This window comes from Hemicordylus capensis, chromosome 4 (genome assembly GCF_027244095.1).
Source record: "Hemicordylus capensis ecotype Gifberg chromosome 4, rHemCap1.1.pri, whole genome shotgun sequence".
Classification (NCBI taxonomy): Eukaryota; Metazoa; Chordata; class Lepidosauria; order Squamata; family Cordylidae; genus Hemicordylus; species Hemicordylus capensis.
In genome coordinates, this window is record NC_069660.1 from 165243320 (window position 1) to 165259729 (window position 16410).

General features: G+C 43.3%; 1 long non-coding RNA gene across 1 annotated transcript; it reads right to left on the reverse strand.

Annotated features, from left to right (window-relative positions):
* Positions 1-5157: 5157 nt before the first annotated feature.
* On the reverse strand, positions 5158-10649 carry LOC128322436 (uncharacterized). The gene is made up of 3 exons (XR_008305713.1): positions 10570-10649; positions 9891-10123; positions 5158-5299 (listed from the first exon to the last, which is right to left on the reverse strand). It is a non-coding gene; the product is annotated as an uncharacterized LOC128322436 (long non-coding RNA).
* Between the last annotated feature and the right edge of the window lie 5761 nt (positions 10650-16410).

Consider the following 16410-nt stretch of genomic DNA (forward strand, 5'->3'; position numbering starts at 1 on the left):
GGATCATTTCTATTAAAAATATCAGAATTATTCACTTCTATAAGACTGTTTAATGACAATGCCTATATTCTATTTTTCACTTAACTGAAAAATTGAGGGCAGCAGAGGCTTCCTCATCAGTCTGCTGAATCTAACTGGATTTGTCTGCTGCCATCTCTTCATCCTCCTTTGTGGCATCTGTATGCAGTGCATGTCTATCTTAAAATTAAAGGACTATAGAATATTTCTTTGGCAAAGAGGCAGTCCTAATAAAATTAGAAGTTTATCTTCCATTTTTCTGGAAAATTGTTTGCAACTATATTCAGTGGCGTTGTTTGTCAACAGTTTTTGAAATGATGATTGCATTTGAAAAAGTTTATGGTTATTATGATTGCATTTGTATCCTGCTCTTGAGCAAGTAACATAGGCTATGTATTAATCAGGGCAACAATTAACTAAAACAACTGCACCGTTTTTGTTTAAAGGGCCAAACTGCATGTTATGTTCAACCCATCATTAAAAGGCAGACTTAAAACAAGGACTGGAAGTGTCCCTTTTGTTGTCAAAAAGCAACTGTGTGAGAATTCTGTTGGGAATTCTCTCTGGTAAGAGAATCCCTTTTTCATTATAGCAGAGTGCACAGAGGCACAACACAGTGGAATTTCATTTGGCATGCGTGTATGCTGAGAGTAAAGTAACTTGGAGCCAGTTCATAGTTTCAAATCAATATATATGGCATTTATTAAAGAACTCCATTCTAGATAGGAAAGTGAGGAGTTAGGATCTCTAATCTAGCTAGCTAGCTGGATGCAGATGGATTCTGCATCTCTGCACACATGGTGCAGGGAGAGGAGAGCTTGCATGTTGCAAGGTAGAAAGAACAGGAAGAGGAGAGAGAGAGGAAGGAAGTGGCTGGAAGGAAGTGTCCATGAGCGTAGCAATCTACATTCCAAAGGGATAGTGTCAGAGCAGTAGAGGAGGGATGACCAATGTCTTGACCCTCTAGCCCTCTGACTCACTAGTCTGTCCTCCACTGTCTTCGAGACAAGAGACAGCGCAAAGTCCTTCACTTCCAACAAATTCAACATAACTCAAGGCTGTGACATGTGGGAAGGGGGAGGTAACAATTCCCCTGAACCACTGTCCTATTGAAAATAGCTCCCCAAAAGTAGCTATTTGCTGTGATTGTTGTGCTTTGGTAGTGTTGCCCATGGACAAGTCTAAAGAAGTTATTCTTTAGACATGCTCTTGTCTAAAGAAGCTCCCCCCACCTTAACTTTGCTGCTGGGACTGTACAGTATAGGATCCTCACTTCACTATGCTGACATTAAAGGTGTCAGTGCACTGGAGCCCAAAAATCTCCACTGTCCATTTCTGAGTCACTTTATGTTGATTTTGTTGTGTGTTTCAATTAGAGATGTGAACAAACCGTGGTTTGAGCACTATTTGGGCAGAGGGGCTGGGAACTTTAAGGAGAGCAGGTCCTTACCTGGCTGTGCAGACGCCATGTGGGGCTTCTAGGGATGCACACCACCCCAGCAGAAAGCTGCACGGGGCAGCAGAGAGCAGGTAAGGACCTGCTCTCCTTTTTCCTTAAAGTTCCTGGTCCCCCTGCCCAAAAAGTGCTCAAACTTTGAACCACAGTTTGTGCACATCCCTACTTTCTATTTTGTGTTACTCATCCCGAGGACTAAAAATCCAACTACAGACATGAATACATGGTTTTCCTTGGGGATGGGCAACATTTGTGGTATGATCCACAGCAAGGAGTTCTGTACCTTGTGCCAAAGTCCCTAGTCTAAAGGCTAGTCTAGCCTTGTCAAATTCATGGATCCTGGTCCATCCATGGCTTGTTGGCCACATACTATCTCTCCTGCCCTCCCCAATGCTTGTCAAAACTAGTTGTTTTTGCATAGCTGACAATCTTTGGTTTAGACTAGACCTGCCAACTAGTTGCTTTCACAACTGATGAATGCTTGAAGAGCAGACCAAGACCATCTTTTAGTAATAGCTACAGCTAGAGCTATGAACTCCATCAGTTAAAGGCAGGATATTAATCCCAGTTGGCAGAACCCAGTTTTGTTAGTCACCTTTTCTGTCCCCAGAGTTCATTGGCTGTTTCTTCTGAGCAGAAAACTTATCCATCTACCTCATAATATTGCTTTAGGTGAAAACTGGTGGTGTCTCACAGTGGCGCTGACCTCCCACTGTCTGCCCACAATTGAAACATTTTGCTAGTTTTATTGAAACTCTTTTGGTTTCCCTTTAAATTCCTTGGATGTTTCGGTAAGCAGAAACCACCAAATTTGCCTTAAAATTTCACAGCATACAAAAGTTGATGGTCACACAAATACTGAGCAGAAATTGCTTGTCTAGCCCAAGCTTTGCCTTATCTGGCCTGGTTTCTCTGCTCTCTTTGCTTATCATTTTTACCATCCATTCTGGATGTGTCAGGATTCATAAATATGCATAAGGATATACTGTGCTCTTTGAGAGGAAAATATAGCAGGACATACTCTTTAGCTTTTAGCTCCTTCAATCCAGAGCAGAAGCGTTTGAGGCAAGCCTATAATTTTCCTTTCCCCTTTCCTGCTGATTTTCAGTATAAAACAAAATAATTAAAAAGCCCATTGAGGGGAGTGATCCTTCCAACTACTCAGCTCAGTATGTATTTTGATTGAGGAATTTGCTTCCTCATTAGCAAGCAACAACCTCCTATCATATGAGAAAACGCAGACTTCATTTGAGTTGCCTTTGATCACAGACATTCCCTTTCAAAATAAGCCACAAACCTCCTGCTTGTCCATTGTTCCTCATTCAACGAATAGAAGGTGGTAGGGACAGAAGGTAACTTTTTTCATTGCCCCTCAAGCTGTTTTGAGTTATGCATGCTGTGGATTTCTGCAAGGAAATAGAAATCATTTCCATGATGCATGCCAGTATTCATTAATTGCACTTGTGGCAAGTGGCTTTCTTCCAACTGTATTCAAGTCACGAGCAAAGACCTTGGCTTTCTGAGTGGATTGACAATGAAGAGAGTCAAATCATTTCTGTCTTTGCCATGGATGGCACAAGATCCACAAAGCTCCTCCTCAGACAAGTCATCTGGTTGTTTAGTTGGGCAGAGTAACTCCTTAGGCTAGGATATTCTCAGGGGGAAACTAGCTAGAATGTGGTTTCTTTTAAACTGATGACATAGGCCCAAGTGAATAGAGATACCTGCAAAGTAACCCAGATTAAGAGTCACCTCTCTCACCACCTCATATCTACACTAAGCACACCTGTCTGCCACAATAGAAAGGTGTATCACTTTGGTTCTTCTTTCCTCACCTGCAGCTGTCCTCTTGGAAGTGGCTTGGCGGGGGGTGAAAAGTACCCCTAGAATGGTTCTTATGCTTAACAGGCTGAGCTGTTATCAGATGTCTCCTCCCTGCTCTTTGGGGAACTCTGGGTTCCTATAGAAGCAAGGAAGCAGAGCATGGACAAGTGTTTGATGTCAAGATGAAACCCTGGCCTCTGTTGAATCAAACAGCAGTGTGATGCTAATACTGAACCAGTGCAAAAGTTGCTTGGCGAAAGGTGATGTACCCTGCCCCCTGCACCAAATCCTATGCCTTAATAAAACTAGGGTTTTGACACAGTCCCCAAAAAGAATTTAAAGAGTCCCCTGAGAAATAAACACCCTAGAATGCAATCAAGTCCTACATCAGTTATGTCCTTTTGTTCTGTTCTTCCTCTGAATAGCCACCTCCACACTCATCCCATGTCCAGTACCTGGAAATCCCCTTTGTAATTTAATGTTTACCCACATTAAAACTTTATATAAGAATGAACCCTTTAAAAAATCTGGACTTCAGAACTGCATTGATCTCTGGGTTGGATTCTGCCAAAGTCCTGTCATGGGAGCCTGGTGGCAGACACTGCCCTCTACTGCCCTAGCTAAGCTGAGTACCTACACCTTTCAAACTCTTTCCCCTTGAGCTGAATCACTAGTTGGGCTTCACTGAGCTGAAATCACTATCCTTGAGCATTCCATGCATGCGCCTGTTGTGGGAAGGCCTGCAATGAGTTGCCCTAGACTGACCCCAGAGTCTTTGAATCATGTTTTGTGTACAGTCCCCATGGGACCATCCCCGTCCCTCACTGCCTAAGGTGCTGTAGACTCCCGCATGAAATTTAAGAGCCTTTGAGGCTGGGCCATTCCCTATGTGAGCTTGCTGTGAGCTAACCCTTGTGCCTGACTGCCTGTGAAACCCAGTGCTCTTCTTTGCTAGCTGTGAGCACCAGGGGTGTAGTGGAAGGGGGACACACAGGGATGGAGTGCCGGTACCTTTTGGCTTCTCTGGCTATTGAAGTGGGCATGGCCATGAAGGCTGTCATGGAGAGCACCTGCACTTTTGAATTTGCAACTACATCACTGGTGAGCACATGATGTGCCACAGAACTTAGTGTTGTATTGGCACCTCATTGCTTCTTTGGCATCACAAATGTCAGCATATGGAATGGTATTAAACCACTGTTAGTTTTCTCTCTTTCTCTATTCCTTTCTTCTTCCCCCCACCTCTCACCCTTCCTTCATCCACATTCCACCAAGCTATTTCTCCCCTTCCCTCCTTATCTTGTCCTTGGGAACTGCTTTCACTCCCTGTACAACTGCAATTGTATTAAGGTTGCAGAATACCAACATTTACATTGTCCCAAATCATGCATCATGGCTGCTGACTCCTCTCCAACACTATCTGCCACCCTATCAAGATAATGTGTGAAATCCACAACCTTCATACCAGGTCGGCAAGTCAAAGGAGCCACTCTTTGCAGAAGCTCACTCTCAGCTTAACATAAGCCCCACTTCCACCATCCGATTGGACCAATCATTTCAATACCATACTGATACAATTTGGTATGGTATTGAATCAACTCCCAATACTGGAGGAATTTTTCTCTGGAATGGTTTTATTAAGCAGTCTGTCTGAGAGCACTTAGAAAAGAATCTGGTGAATAGTAGGAGCCAGCATAGATTTGTTGAGGACAAGTCATGCCAGACTAATTCCATCTCCTTTTTCAACACACTTACTAGTTTATCAGAACATGGCACTGCTGTGGTCATAGTGTATCTTGATTACAGCAAAGCATTTGACCAAATCTCCTGTGATAAACATGTTGGTTAAATGTGGGCTAGATGATAATACTGTTAGGTGGGTTCACAACTGGTTGAAGAGCTGTATCCAGTGAGTACTCAATTATGGCTCCACATCATCCTGGAGGAATATATCATGTGCAGTGCTACAGGGCTCTGTCCTGGCATTCAGCATCTTCATACCTGGAGGAAAGAACAAAATGGATGCTTATTACATCTGCAAAAGACACAAAACTGAGAGGGGGCTACATAACATCTTAGAAGGTAGAATCAAGATTCAGTCTGATTTGGACAGGTTCAAATATCAAATCCAACAAGATGAAGTTCAACAAAGACAAATGTAAACCCTTGCACCTGAGTAAGAAAAATCAAATGCACAAATACAGGTTGGGGGAGACCTGGCTTATTTATTTATAATTACATTTTTATACCACATCTAGGCAGTGTACAGATAATTTAAGAACAGAATAAAATAAATAGTTAAAAGCAATTAATTACATGATGAAAATAAAATATGATAAAATGATATTTTATTTATTTGTTTACATTTACATCCCACTCTTCCTCCAAGGAGTCCAGAGCAGTGTACATAGTTAAGTTTATCCCCACAACAACTCTGTGAGACTGATTAGCCTGAGAGATAAGTGACTGGCCAAAGGTTTGGCCATTTGGGTTTCACGGCTGAATGGGGATCCGAATTTGGGTCTCCTGGTTACCCATGGCCAAAAGTCTGGGTAAAAAGATGTATTTTAGGGCCCTCTTCTCATGGCATCAGTACATGTAAAAGGAGCTCAGGTGCTTTAGTGGGCAACAAGTTGAACATGAGCCAGCAGTGTCATGCAGTTCTAAAAAAAGCAAATGCAATCTTAGGATGCATTAACAGTAATACAGTGTCCAGATCAAGAGTAGTACAGAACCTCATTACTTGCGGATATGGCACCCGCAGTTCTGCAGATCCGTGGTTGGGTGATTGACATCCAACCTTGGTATATGAGGGTTGTATCCGTGGATCAGGAGTGACCAGAAATGATCTCCGAGGTCATTTCCAGCCACCATTTTGAGTGCAGGGGCCATTTTGTGGCCTTGTTTTAAAAGAAAAAAGTGTAAAACCCGTGATTTTCTGCTGAAACACAGCAGAATGAAGAGTCATGGGGGCATTGCTGGAATGCGAGGGACCCACGGAGCATGGTAGGCAACTTTCCTCCATGTTTCTAGGGCTATTTTCACAGTTTTTAAAAAAAAGAATGAGGGGCATGGTTTTCCACCCAAAAACAGCAGAATGGACGGCAACGATATTATTTCTATACCACTTTTCCACAAAAGTTCCCAAAGCAGTTTACACAGAGAAATAAAAATAATTAAAGATGGATTAATGTCCCCAACGGGCTCACAATCTAAAAAGAATAATAAGATAGACACCAGCAATAGCCATTGGAGGGATGTTGTCCTGGGGCTGGATAGGGTCAGTTGCTCTCCCCCTGCTCAATAAAGAGAATCATCACTTTTAAAATGTGCTTCTTTGCTCAGTTTGTATTGTCCTGGTGGCTCTTGGAGGGCATTGCTGGAATGTGGGAGACCCACAGAGCATGGTAAGCAACTTTCCCCCACTTTAAAGGGCCATTTTAGCTGTTTTTTAGAAGAAAAGGGGGGGTGATTTTCTGCCCCAAAGTGGTGGCATGGCATGTCTGGGGGGGTGGGCATTTCTGGAATGCAGGGGACACAGAGCATGGTAGACAACTTTCCCCCATGTTTCTACAGCCATTTTTGCTCCCCCCACTCCATCTGTGACCTTCGGGAACCTAACCTCTCTTTCCCCATTTCCCCAAAGCCTCAGTATCCACAGTTTTGTTATCCACACTAGAACTGGGGAACCAAACCTCTATGGATTCTGAGATCCACCTGTAATTGTTCCACTCTGTTCTGCGCTAGTCAGACTTCAGTTGGAATACCGTGTCCAGTTCTATGCCCTGCATTTTAAGAAAGATATTGATAAACTGTTCAGAAGATGGTGAGGGGCCTTGAAACTAAGTCCAATGAGGAACAGTTAAAGGAGATGTGCATGTTCAGCTGGGAGAAAAGGAGACTAAGGGGGAAAATAATGACTGTCTTCAAATATCTGAAGAGCTGTCACAAAGAAGGGGGAATTGACTTGTTCTCTGTTGCTGCTGAAGGCAGGACTAGAACCAGTGGGTTGAAATTACAAGGAAGTAGCTTTAGGCTAGACATTAGGAAGAATTTCCTAACTGTAAGCACTATGTGGCAGTGGAACAGCCTGCCTCATGCAGCGGTGGGCTCTGGAGGTTTCCAAATGGAGGCTGGGCAGGCATCTGTCAGGGATGCTGTAGATCTCCAAGGTATTTTCCAACTCCAAAATTCTATTTTTCTATGAGGCTATATTCATTAATAAAAATGTTGCTGCACTTAATAAGGAACAAGGAAGAAGATAGATAGATAGACAGACAGACAGATAGATAGTTAGACAGATAGTCTGTCTAACTAACTAACTAACTAACTAACTAACTAACTAACTAACTAACTATTTGAACCATGAACTGAAAAACAAAGTTTCAAAGGTGCTTTGCCCAATCTACACGAGGCAGGTTGGCTGGTACTGCAACTGTATGTTAAATTTAAAAAGATAGGAGGACAACACAGAAAACACTGGAATGTGTTGGGTTAACTGTGGCACTGATATTGTCTGGATCCTCTGTAAGAAGTGAGCGAACAAAGGATGGCAATTTCACATTAAACTATCTGTGTGGCAGCAATTTCAGAAGCTGGAGATCTACTAAGTTCTGGTTTTGGAGATAAGAATCCAGCAGACCCTTCCAAATATATGTATCCTGATAAAATAAGTATCATCCTGCCTAGCAGCTGGATGTGCCTAGAAAAGCATGATGTGCCCTGTACCCAAAGAGTTTTCCAGAGAGCTTCCAGGTCTAAGAAGCCCACAGATTCTTCTCATCATAGAGTGTTGTGTGCTCCCCTCTCCCCTTTTCTTTTAATTTGGTTTAGATGCAAGTCAAGTCATGAACGTGGCAGCTGGCAAAGCAAACACATTTTGTGTAAGTTTTTCTTCTGTTTCTTTCACCTAGCAGGCTTTGGAGCAGATTGGAGCTCCCCCTGCTGCTGTCCACTAGAGGTTAGAGTAATTGCTGCCACGAATGTATGACCTTGTATCTCACACTCTCTCCTCCCCCTCACCCCCTTCAGTCATGAGTAATCACAGCATCCTAAAATCAATCCAAAGTGTCAGGAAGCACTGCTGAAGCAGACTGTACAGGTTCAGACTCGTTGATTCTAACCAGCCATCTTGTGGCATTGTCAAAAACCTAATCTCAGCTTGCAAGCAACTCTAGGAATTAGCAGTGACCAAAATTCATGATCCAAAGCAGTAAAACTTGAATGTTGGCAACCACGTCCAGGATTGCAAGAACTATTTTATTATTCTTTACTCCTCCCTTGAGTTATTATTTTACAGGAAGGTAATTAACAAGGTGTTTAAAAAAACAAAAAAAACCCAATCCTTCAGCTCATCCATTCAGTAACTGATTATGTTATGGCAGATATATTCTGGATTTTCCCATTCCATTTAGGATAATTTTTTTAAAAATCAATTAAAGCACCCCCCCCCCCGAAAACAACAACAACAACAACACCCCACCACCCCTCTTTGGTTTTAAGGGATAGTTATGGGCATAGCAGCTCCAAAAATTCAGTGGCCCATGATGTTCATGCCATGACCATGCTTTGAGAGCTGATGTCCAGTCTGAAATATTGTACTGGCCTACAACATCATAACTGGATATTACAGCAGTGTTTAAGAAGAATTTGGTAATGTACCTCTGAGCATATGGTGAGTGCTGTTACCTTAGCAGGCAACACCTACAATCAGCACAATTAGTAAAAGAGGTGACAGAATTCACCATATGCTCAGAGGCACACATTATCAAATGTTCCAGCCGTTTGGCTGCTGCCACCAGCCTAGGCAGACAATGGATTGGAGCATGAAGGACATAGCCAACTTGTGTTTCCATGGTTATGATTTTGTAGGCCAATACAATATCTCAGACTGGACATCAGGTCTCATGCTCCCAAGGGGTGAACATCATGGGCCATCGGGATTCTTTGCTTTTTGCAGTTCATTTGGAGTTGCCACACCCATAAACATCCCTGTAAACCAAAGGGCTCTTGCTTTAATTGAATTTCCTTGCTTTTTATAATGGGGGATACCACATCCACCACACAAGCCCTATTCAGACATTATGTTGTACAAGTGTATATGAGTCTATACACTCATATATGCTTTTGTATGCATGACTGTTCTTGTGTTCATTTTAAATGTTAAGCCAAGTACAGGTCCCTGAAATGCAGGGTACAGATAGGAAGTAAACTGCTGTACCTGGGTTCAGCATAAAATATTAATAACTGTACCTGTGTACAGATTTGTACCAGTGTACACTTTGCACTCATTGTAAGAGTGTTGAACATAATGTGTGAACAGTGCTATAAGTGTGTTTAAAACAAGGAAAATACGAGCATTGTAAGCTATGCCTTTAGCATTGACATTGAATAATAACATTATGGCATAATAATAAATTCTATGCCTTTAGCACTGCCATGCATAATAAAGAAGCAAGCATGAGTGCTTGGGTTTAAAACATGCTACAACTTTGACAAACATCAAAAAAAGTTGTGACTTGTTTTAAATGGGGTGGAGGAGCATATAACTATTTTTCTTATGTAATAAAACACAGAAAAACAGGTTGCTTACCTGTAACTGAAGACCCTTGCTGTGATCCCAGTTGTATTCACACAACTGGGCAATGCACATGTGCAGCTGCCACTTTCAAAGCTCCACACGATGCTCTTGCTCCACTCTGTGCTTATCCGCTTCCATTAGGAGTGGCAGTTAGAGTGTCCTTGGATTCAATTCTTTTCCAACCACCACAGCAGCAGCATCAGGAAACAACAGCTCCGGTTCTTGAGAGTTTTTATGTCAAGGACCTGTGTAAGAAAGAGAGAAAACGGTTTGTTTTAACTGTCCACCCACTCTGTTGCCAGAGCATATTTTGACATACATGACTGAAAAGAAAACGTTTGAACACTGTGAAAAATGAAAAGCAAAATTGCCTACCTGAAACCGACATGAGCTTTGTCTATTGTGTCTTGCCTAGGAACACAAAATTAATGTATGCCAAATCCACCTGTCATTTCCAAGCAAACCCACAAAAATTGGGAATTATGTCTGAAAGACCCCCTGTAAAATTTGGCTTTGCGTCCCTCGAAGTTGACCACAACATCTACAACTTCATCCTCAATGGCTACTTTGACTTCGGTGCCTGCCCCGTGTCCGATATTGAAGTTAAGAACAAGGTAAAAAAGAGAGCTCATGAGGACATCGCCTCAGCGAAGCTGATATGTACAAGGTTCAAGAAGAAAATTGCACGTACCTCTTCAAACACCCACATCCAGGTTCTTTGGTAGTAGACTGCATCTCATCATCCAAGTCCAACAGGGGAAATACAGCCCCTGTGGACAGCGAAGGATGGAAATTAGATGGGATAGATTGTATTGTAGATTCGATTCCACCTCTACACTGTTGATGTGTATTGCCAGTTATATGTCATGTATGTCTAGGTACCAACATGCTCTATGGGAACAACTTCAAGAGACAGCCAAAAAAAAGGTATCCAGAGAATGCTGAATGTAAAATCAAGGAATTTCTAAGTGAAATCAGCAGACATTACCAGGCAACAAATCAGCACAGTTAAACATGTAATGGATTGTGAGTCCAAAAACCTGGCAGGAGCGATAGTGCTTTGCCCCTCTGCATTATAATATGAAACACAAGAGAAACCAGAGGATCCTCCATTTGAGGGAGAAGGCCTCTTTAGCAAAGAAACTGATGACACACTTGAAAAGTTGAAGAAATCAAAGCTGACATTTGCGGTTCTAAGTGTTGAAAGTGAAGGACTCTGCACTGGCTTTTGCCTCAGTGACAGAAGGGGACAAATTAGTGAGTCAGAGGGCTAGAGGGATCAAGACATGGGTCATCCCTTCTCTACTGCTCTGACACTATCCCTTTGATATGTAGATTGATACTCTTAGGGACTTCCTGCCTGCCTGCCTCTTCCTTTTCCCCTTCCCCTTTCTTCTCCCTTGCAACACGCACGCTCCTCTCTCCCTGCACCATGTGTGCAGAGATGCAGAAACCATCCCTCTGCATCCAGCTAGCTAGCTAAATTAGAGATCCTATCTCTTCACTTTCCTATCTAGAATGGAGTTCTCCAATACAGACTCCTTATATTGATTTGAAACTATGAACTGGCTCCAAGTTTCTTTTACTCTCAGCATACACACATGCTTAGGCAGACTCTGCTGCATTGTGCCTCCGTGAGTGCACTCTGCTGTAATAGAAGGGTATCTCTTACCAGAGAGAATTCCCAACACTAACAAATCATCAAAGCTATTCTGCTAAACCAAAACAACCTTACTCTTCCAATCAACCCTATGAGATACAGGCAACAATACAAACGGACAGGATAAAAGAAAATACAGGAAATCAGGAAGGCCACAGAGTTGACTCTATGTACAACGAACAAAACAAGGTGTTCCCACCAGAAACTAGGTGATGGAGCTAAACAAGGCCTTTGATGCCTTCCCTCACCTGTCACAGGTACCCACATCTCAGGTTCCACTCCTAGCAGATCACTATCCAAATTTGGGAGCAAATAAAATTGGGCAAGTGGGTATTTTCAGTTGTCAAGAATGGCTATGCAATAGAGTTCTACAGAAGGCCAATTTTTCAGGGTATCAAAATATACCAAATCAACTCCAGCCCTATTAGAGGGAAACAGTGACACTCTTAGAGAAAGATGTCATAGAAATAGTTCCTCCAAATCAACAAATAGGGGGGTTCTATTCCAGATAATTTCAGTTACTAAAAAAAGATGGGGGTATACAATCACTACTAGACCTGAGGGCTTTGAATGACTTTATCCAAATGACAAAATGCAGAATGGTATCAATAAAAGCCATACTACCCCTTTTAATAGGAGACAGGTGGTTTGCGGCCATAGATTTGAGATGCATACTTCGACATAGGTTTATGCCCAGATCAGAGAAAATACCTCAGATTCACTGTAGGGAATGACGTATACCAGTACAAGGTGCTGCCCTTCGGCATATCTATGCCCTGAGAGTATTCACCAAATGTATGCCTGTCATAGTTGCTTACCTACGGGGATGAGGCATGCACCTTTTCCTATAGCTCGACAATTGGTTACTAATAGCACATTCACCTGCTCAGCTACAATAGGCCTTGTGAGATATGCTGACACTACTGAACAAGTTGGGTATAAGAATCAGCCACAAAAAGTCCAAGATGCAATCCACAAGAACCATACTATTCATAGCTTCAATTCTAGATGCAGATCAACAAAAAACCTTCCTGCCTGCAGACAGAATCTCCAAGAGATAGGACAGCAAGTAGACTTGGCCCTCCAAATCCAGATTTTACTAGGACTGATGGCCTCTTGCATGGCAGCAGTATAACATGTGAAGTTGAGAATGTGTCCCCTACAGCATTGGTTTTCAATAGTATTCAGTTTTCAAACAGGAGACCAATCACAAAATTTGACCATCCTCATGAAGGTGAAACACTCTCTCCTATGGTGGAAAAACAACATGAACTTGACCACAGGCATACGTTTTCAACCCAGGTTTCTGGAAATTGTCATGAGCTCAAGACATTCAGACCTATGGTACAGGGAAAAACAGTTCAGGTGATGGTGGACAATATTATTCTCATTATTCAATGAGAAGAGACTCTCAACAAGAAAAACACATGTTGCAAAATGGAAATGGACCTATGCAAACAAGTCCTTCAGACCAACCAACACATCAGTAACACATCAGTTACCTATCCACTTTAAAGTTGCGTGGATTGTCAAAGTTTACTTGGCTGCAATCTCCATCTGTCATGTAGGTGTAGATTCCGCCACTGTATTTTCACATCCACTGTGCAAAAGGTTTCTGAAGGGATTAGGAAATGTATACCCATCAATAAAGAGGCCAATTTGTCAATGGAGTCTCTCAGTAGCTCTGACATATCTGACAGACTGCCCATTTGAACCATTAGCAACAACATCACTGATATTTCTGTCACTTAAGACAGCATTTTTAATTGCAGTGACCACAGCTAAGAGACTGAACAATTAAAGGCTTTAAGAGCTGATATCCCATACATACGCTTCCACAAGGAGAAAGTGGTTCTACATACGGACATGAACTTCTTGCCAAAAATTCAATACAAGCTTTCATATCAATCAAGATAGAATTCTACCCTCATTCTTTCGCAATAATGGGAGATGAAAGGTAAGCTAGAACCTGTACCCAATACAGGGAACTTACCGGTAATAATCACCCAGTTGTGTGAATACAACTAGGATCACATCAAGGATAAACAGGTTGCTTACCTGTAACTGATTATTCTTGTCTGAAGTATTCACATGCTGATATACACATTCCCACCCAACCTCCCTGCTATAGGGAGAAAAGTGATGGTGAATGTATTACAAACTCTAATATTTCTTACTTAAGTTTTTCTTGTTCCACAGTGGATGATCGTTTGCACTGCGATTGTTGCCCAGGAACTGAATCCAATGATACTCTAACCGCCACTCCTAATGGACATGCATGAGTGCGAAGCAGGAGCAATATTGTCACATGGAGCTTTGAAAGTCTTCTGATGGGAGCTGCTGCGCATGTGCATCACCCAGGTGTGTGATACTCCCAGATCACTCAAGGATCATCAGTTGAAGAGTGACATGTGTGTATATTTTGCTTATTATATGGAGAAAGGACATTTTCTGCATTGTATGGTGGCTGCATTCTAGTTGTGCATGCAGTTTTTTAAAAAAATAAGTACATATAACTATTAACACTACAAGAACCTTAGGCAAAATTGGGTTTCAACCGTGCCTCCAACAACCGATTCTGTGCATTTGGATTATTATTTTTAAAAGTATCCCCCCTGCAAACAACAATGTGAGGTAGCTTAGCTTGAGAGAGAAAATGCACAGCTAATGTGATTCCCTTCCACTCCCTGCTTATCCCCAACAACAACCCTGCAAGGTAGCTCAGATAGCTCTTGACATTGCTGAGCCAAGCGGTTCATCGACCATTCCCCACCAACCAGATATAATTGTCTCTGTTTCCCTCATGACCTAAATTCTTCTTTTGGCTTTAGTGATCTTCCCTACTCTCTTATCACCTTTTTCAACTAGCCAAAGGTCAGAAATGTGTATTTCAGCATGTGCACATGTACACAACACACACAGAAAGCAATTAAAATACATACCTCTGCCTTCCTCCTCTCCAGTCAACTAAACTGTGAGGTTTTCCCTCCCCAGCCCTCCTCCCAACCTTTCCATAGAATACTCTTGGCTGCCTGAACTGAGCACATGTGAATCTGACAATACCATGGAACCTAATGAGAGCAGTTGTCTTAAGTTGTAGAAATGCAAAGCATATCTATTTTGACAAACTCATGAAAGGCCCTCATATTTTATTTATTTATTTATTTATTTTTACATTTCTATACTGCCTTTCATTAAAAGAAAACCCCAAGGCGGTTTACAAAAATTAAAACATACAATAAAAGTAGTAAAAACATCAAGCAATAAAAACATCAAGCTAAAAACATATAAACAAGCATAAAAACACGACAGCATAACAGATAAAAACACAGAGAAGCCGCAGTAAAAATGATCATGTAAAAGCCTGGGTAAAAAGCCAAGTCTTTAAAAGCTTTTTAAAAGCCGTGATGGAGTCTGAGGAACGAATGGCCACCGGGAGAGCATTCCAGAGTCTAGGGGCAGCAACAGAGAAGGCCCTGTCCCGAGTGCACGAAAGCCGGGCCTCCTCATTGTCGGCACCCGGAGCAGGGCCCCCTCAAATGTCCTTGTCAAGCGGGCAGCAACCCTTGGGAGCAGGCGGTCCCTCAAATACCCCGGGCCCAAACCGTTAAGGGCTTTAAAGGTCAAAACCAGCACCTTGAATTGGACCCGGAAATGAACCGGCAGCCAGTGCAGCTCTTTCAAAATGGGGGTGATATGTTCCCAACGGGCAGCTCCAGATAACACCCTCGCTGCCGCGTTTTGGACTAGCTGCAGTTTCTGGATATTCTTCAAGGGCAGCCCCACGTAGAGCACGTTACAGTAATCCAGCCGCGACGTGACTAAGGCGTGGGTAACCATGGCCAGATCTGCCTTCTCGAGAAAGGGACGCAGCTGGCACACCAGCCGAAGCCGTGCAAAGGCACCCCTGGCCACTGCCTCCACCTGAGCTTCCAAAAGCAGAGCCGGGTCCAGTAGTACCCCCAAGGTGCGTTCTTGCTCCTTCAAGGGGAGTGCAACCCCATCCAGAACCGGTAAAATCTCCTCATCCCAATTGGCTCTCCTACTGACCAACAGTACCTCCGTCTTATCCAGATTCAATTTCAGTTTGTTAGCCCACATCCACCCCATCACGGCCTCCAGCCCCCGATTCAGGACATCCACCGCTTCCCTAGGATCAGATGACAAGGAGAGATAGAGCTGAGTGTCATCCGCATATTGCTGACAACTCAGTCCAAATCCCCGGATGACCTCTCCCAGAGGCTTCATGTAGATGTTAAACAGCATGGGGGACAAGACCGATCCCTGCGGGACCCCACAGGCCAACGGTCACGGGGCCGAGCAGTAGTCCCCCAGCACCACCTTCGGGACCCTCCCCTCAAGAAAGGACCGGAACCACTGCAATGCAGTGCCTCTGATTCCCATACTCGAGAGGCGGCCCAGAAGGATACCATGGTCGATGGTATCGAACGCCACCGAGAGGTCCAGCAGAACCAACAGGGACGCTCTCCCCCTGTCTAGTTGCCGGGGTAGGTCATCCACTAGAGCGACCAAGGCAGTCTCAGTCCCATACCCAGGGCGGAAGCCAGATTGAAAAGGGTCCAGATAATCCGTATCATCCAAGACCCTCTGCAGCTGGGACGCCACCACACGCTCCATCACCTTGCCCCAAAAGGGAAGGTTAGACACAGGTCTATAGTTGTCCAGGTTGGAGGGATCAAGGGAGGGCTTTTTTAATAGTGGTCTTACCACCGCCTCCTTGAGGCACGATGGCATCCTGCCCTCCCTTAATGAAGCATTAACGATCACCTCCAACCATCTGCCTGTCCCCTCCCTGGCAGCTTTTATTAACCATGAAGGGCAAGGGTCAAGAGCGCATGAAGTCGCCCGCAC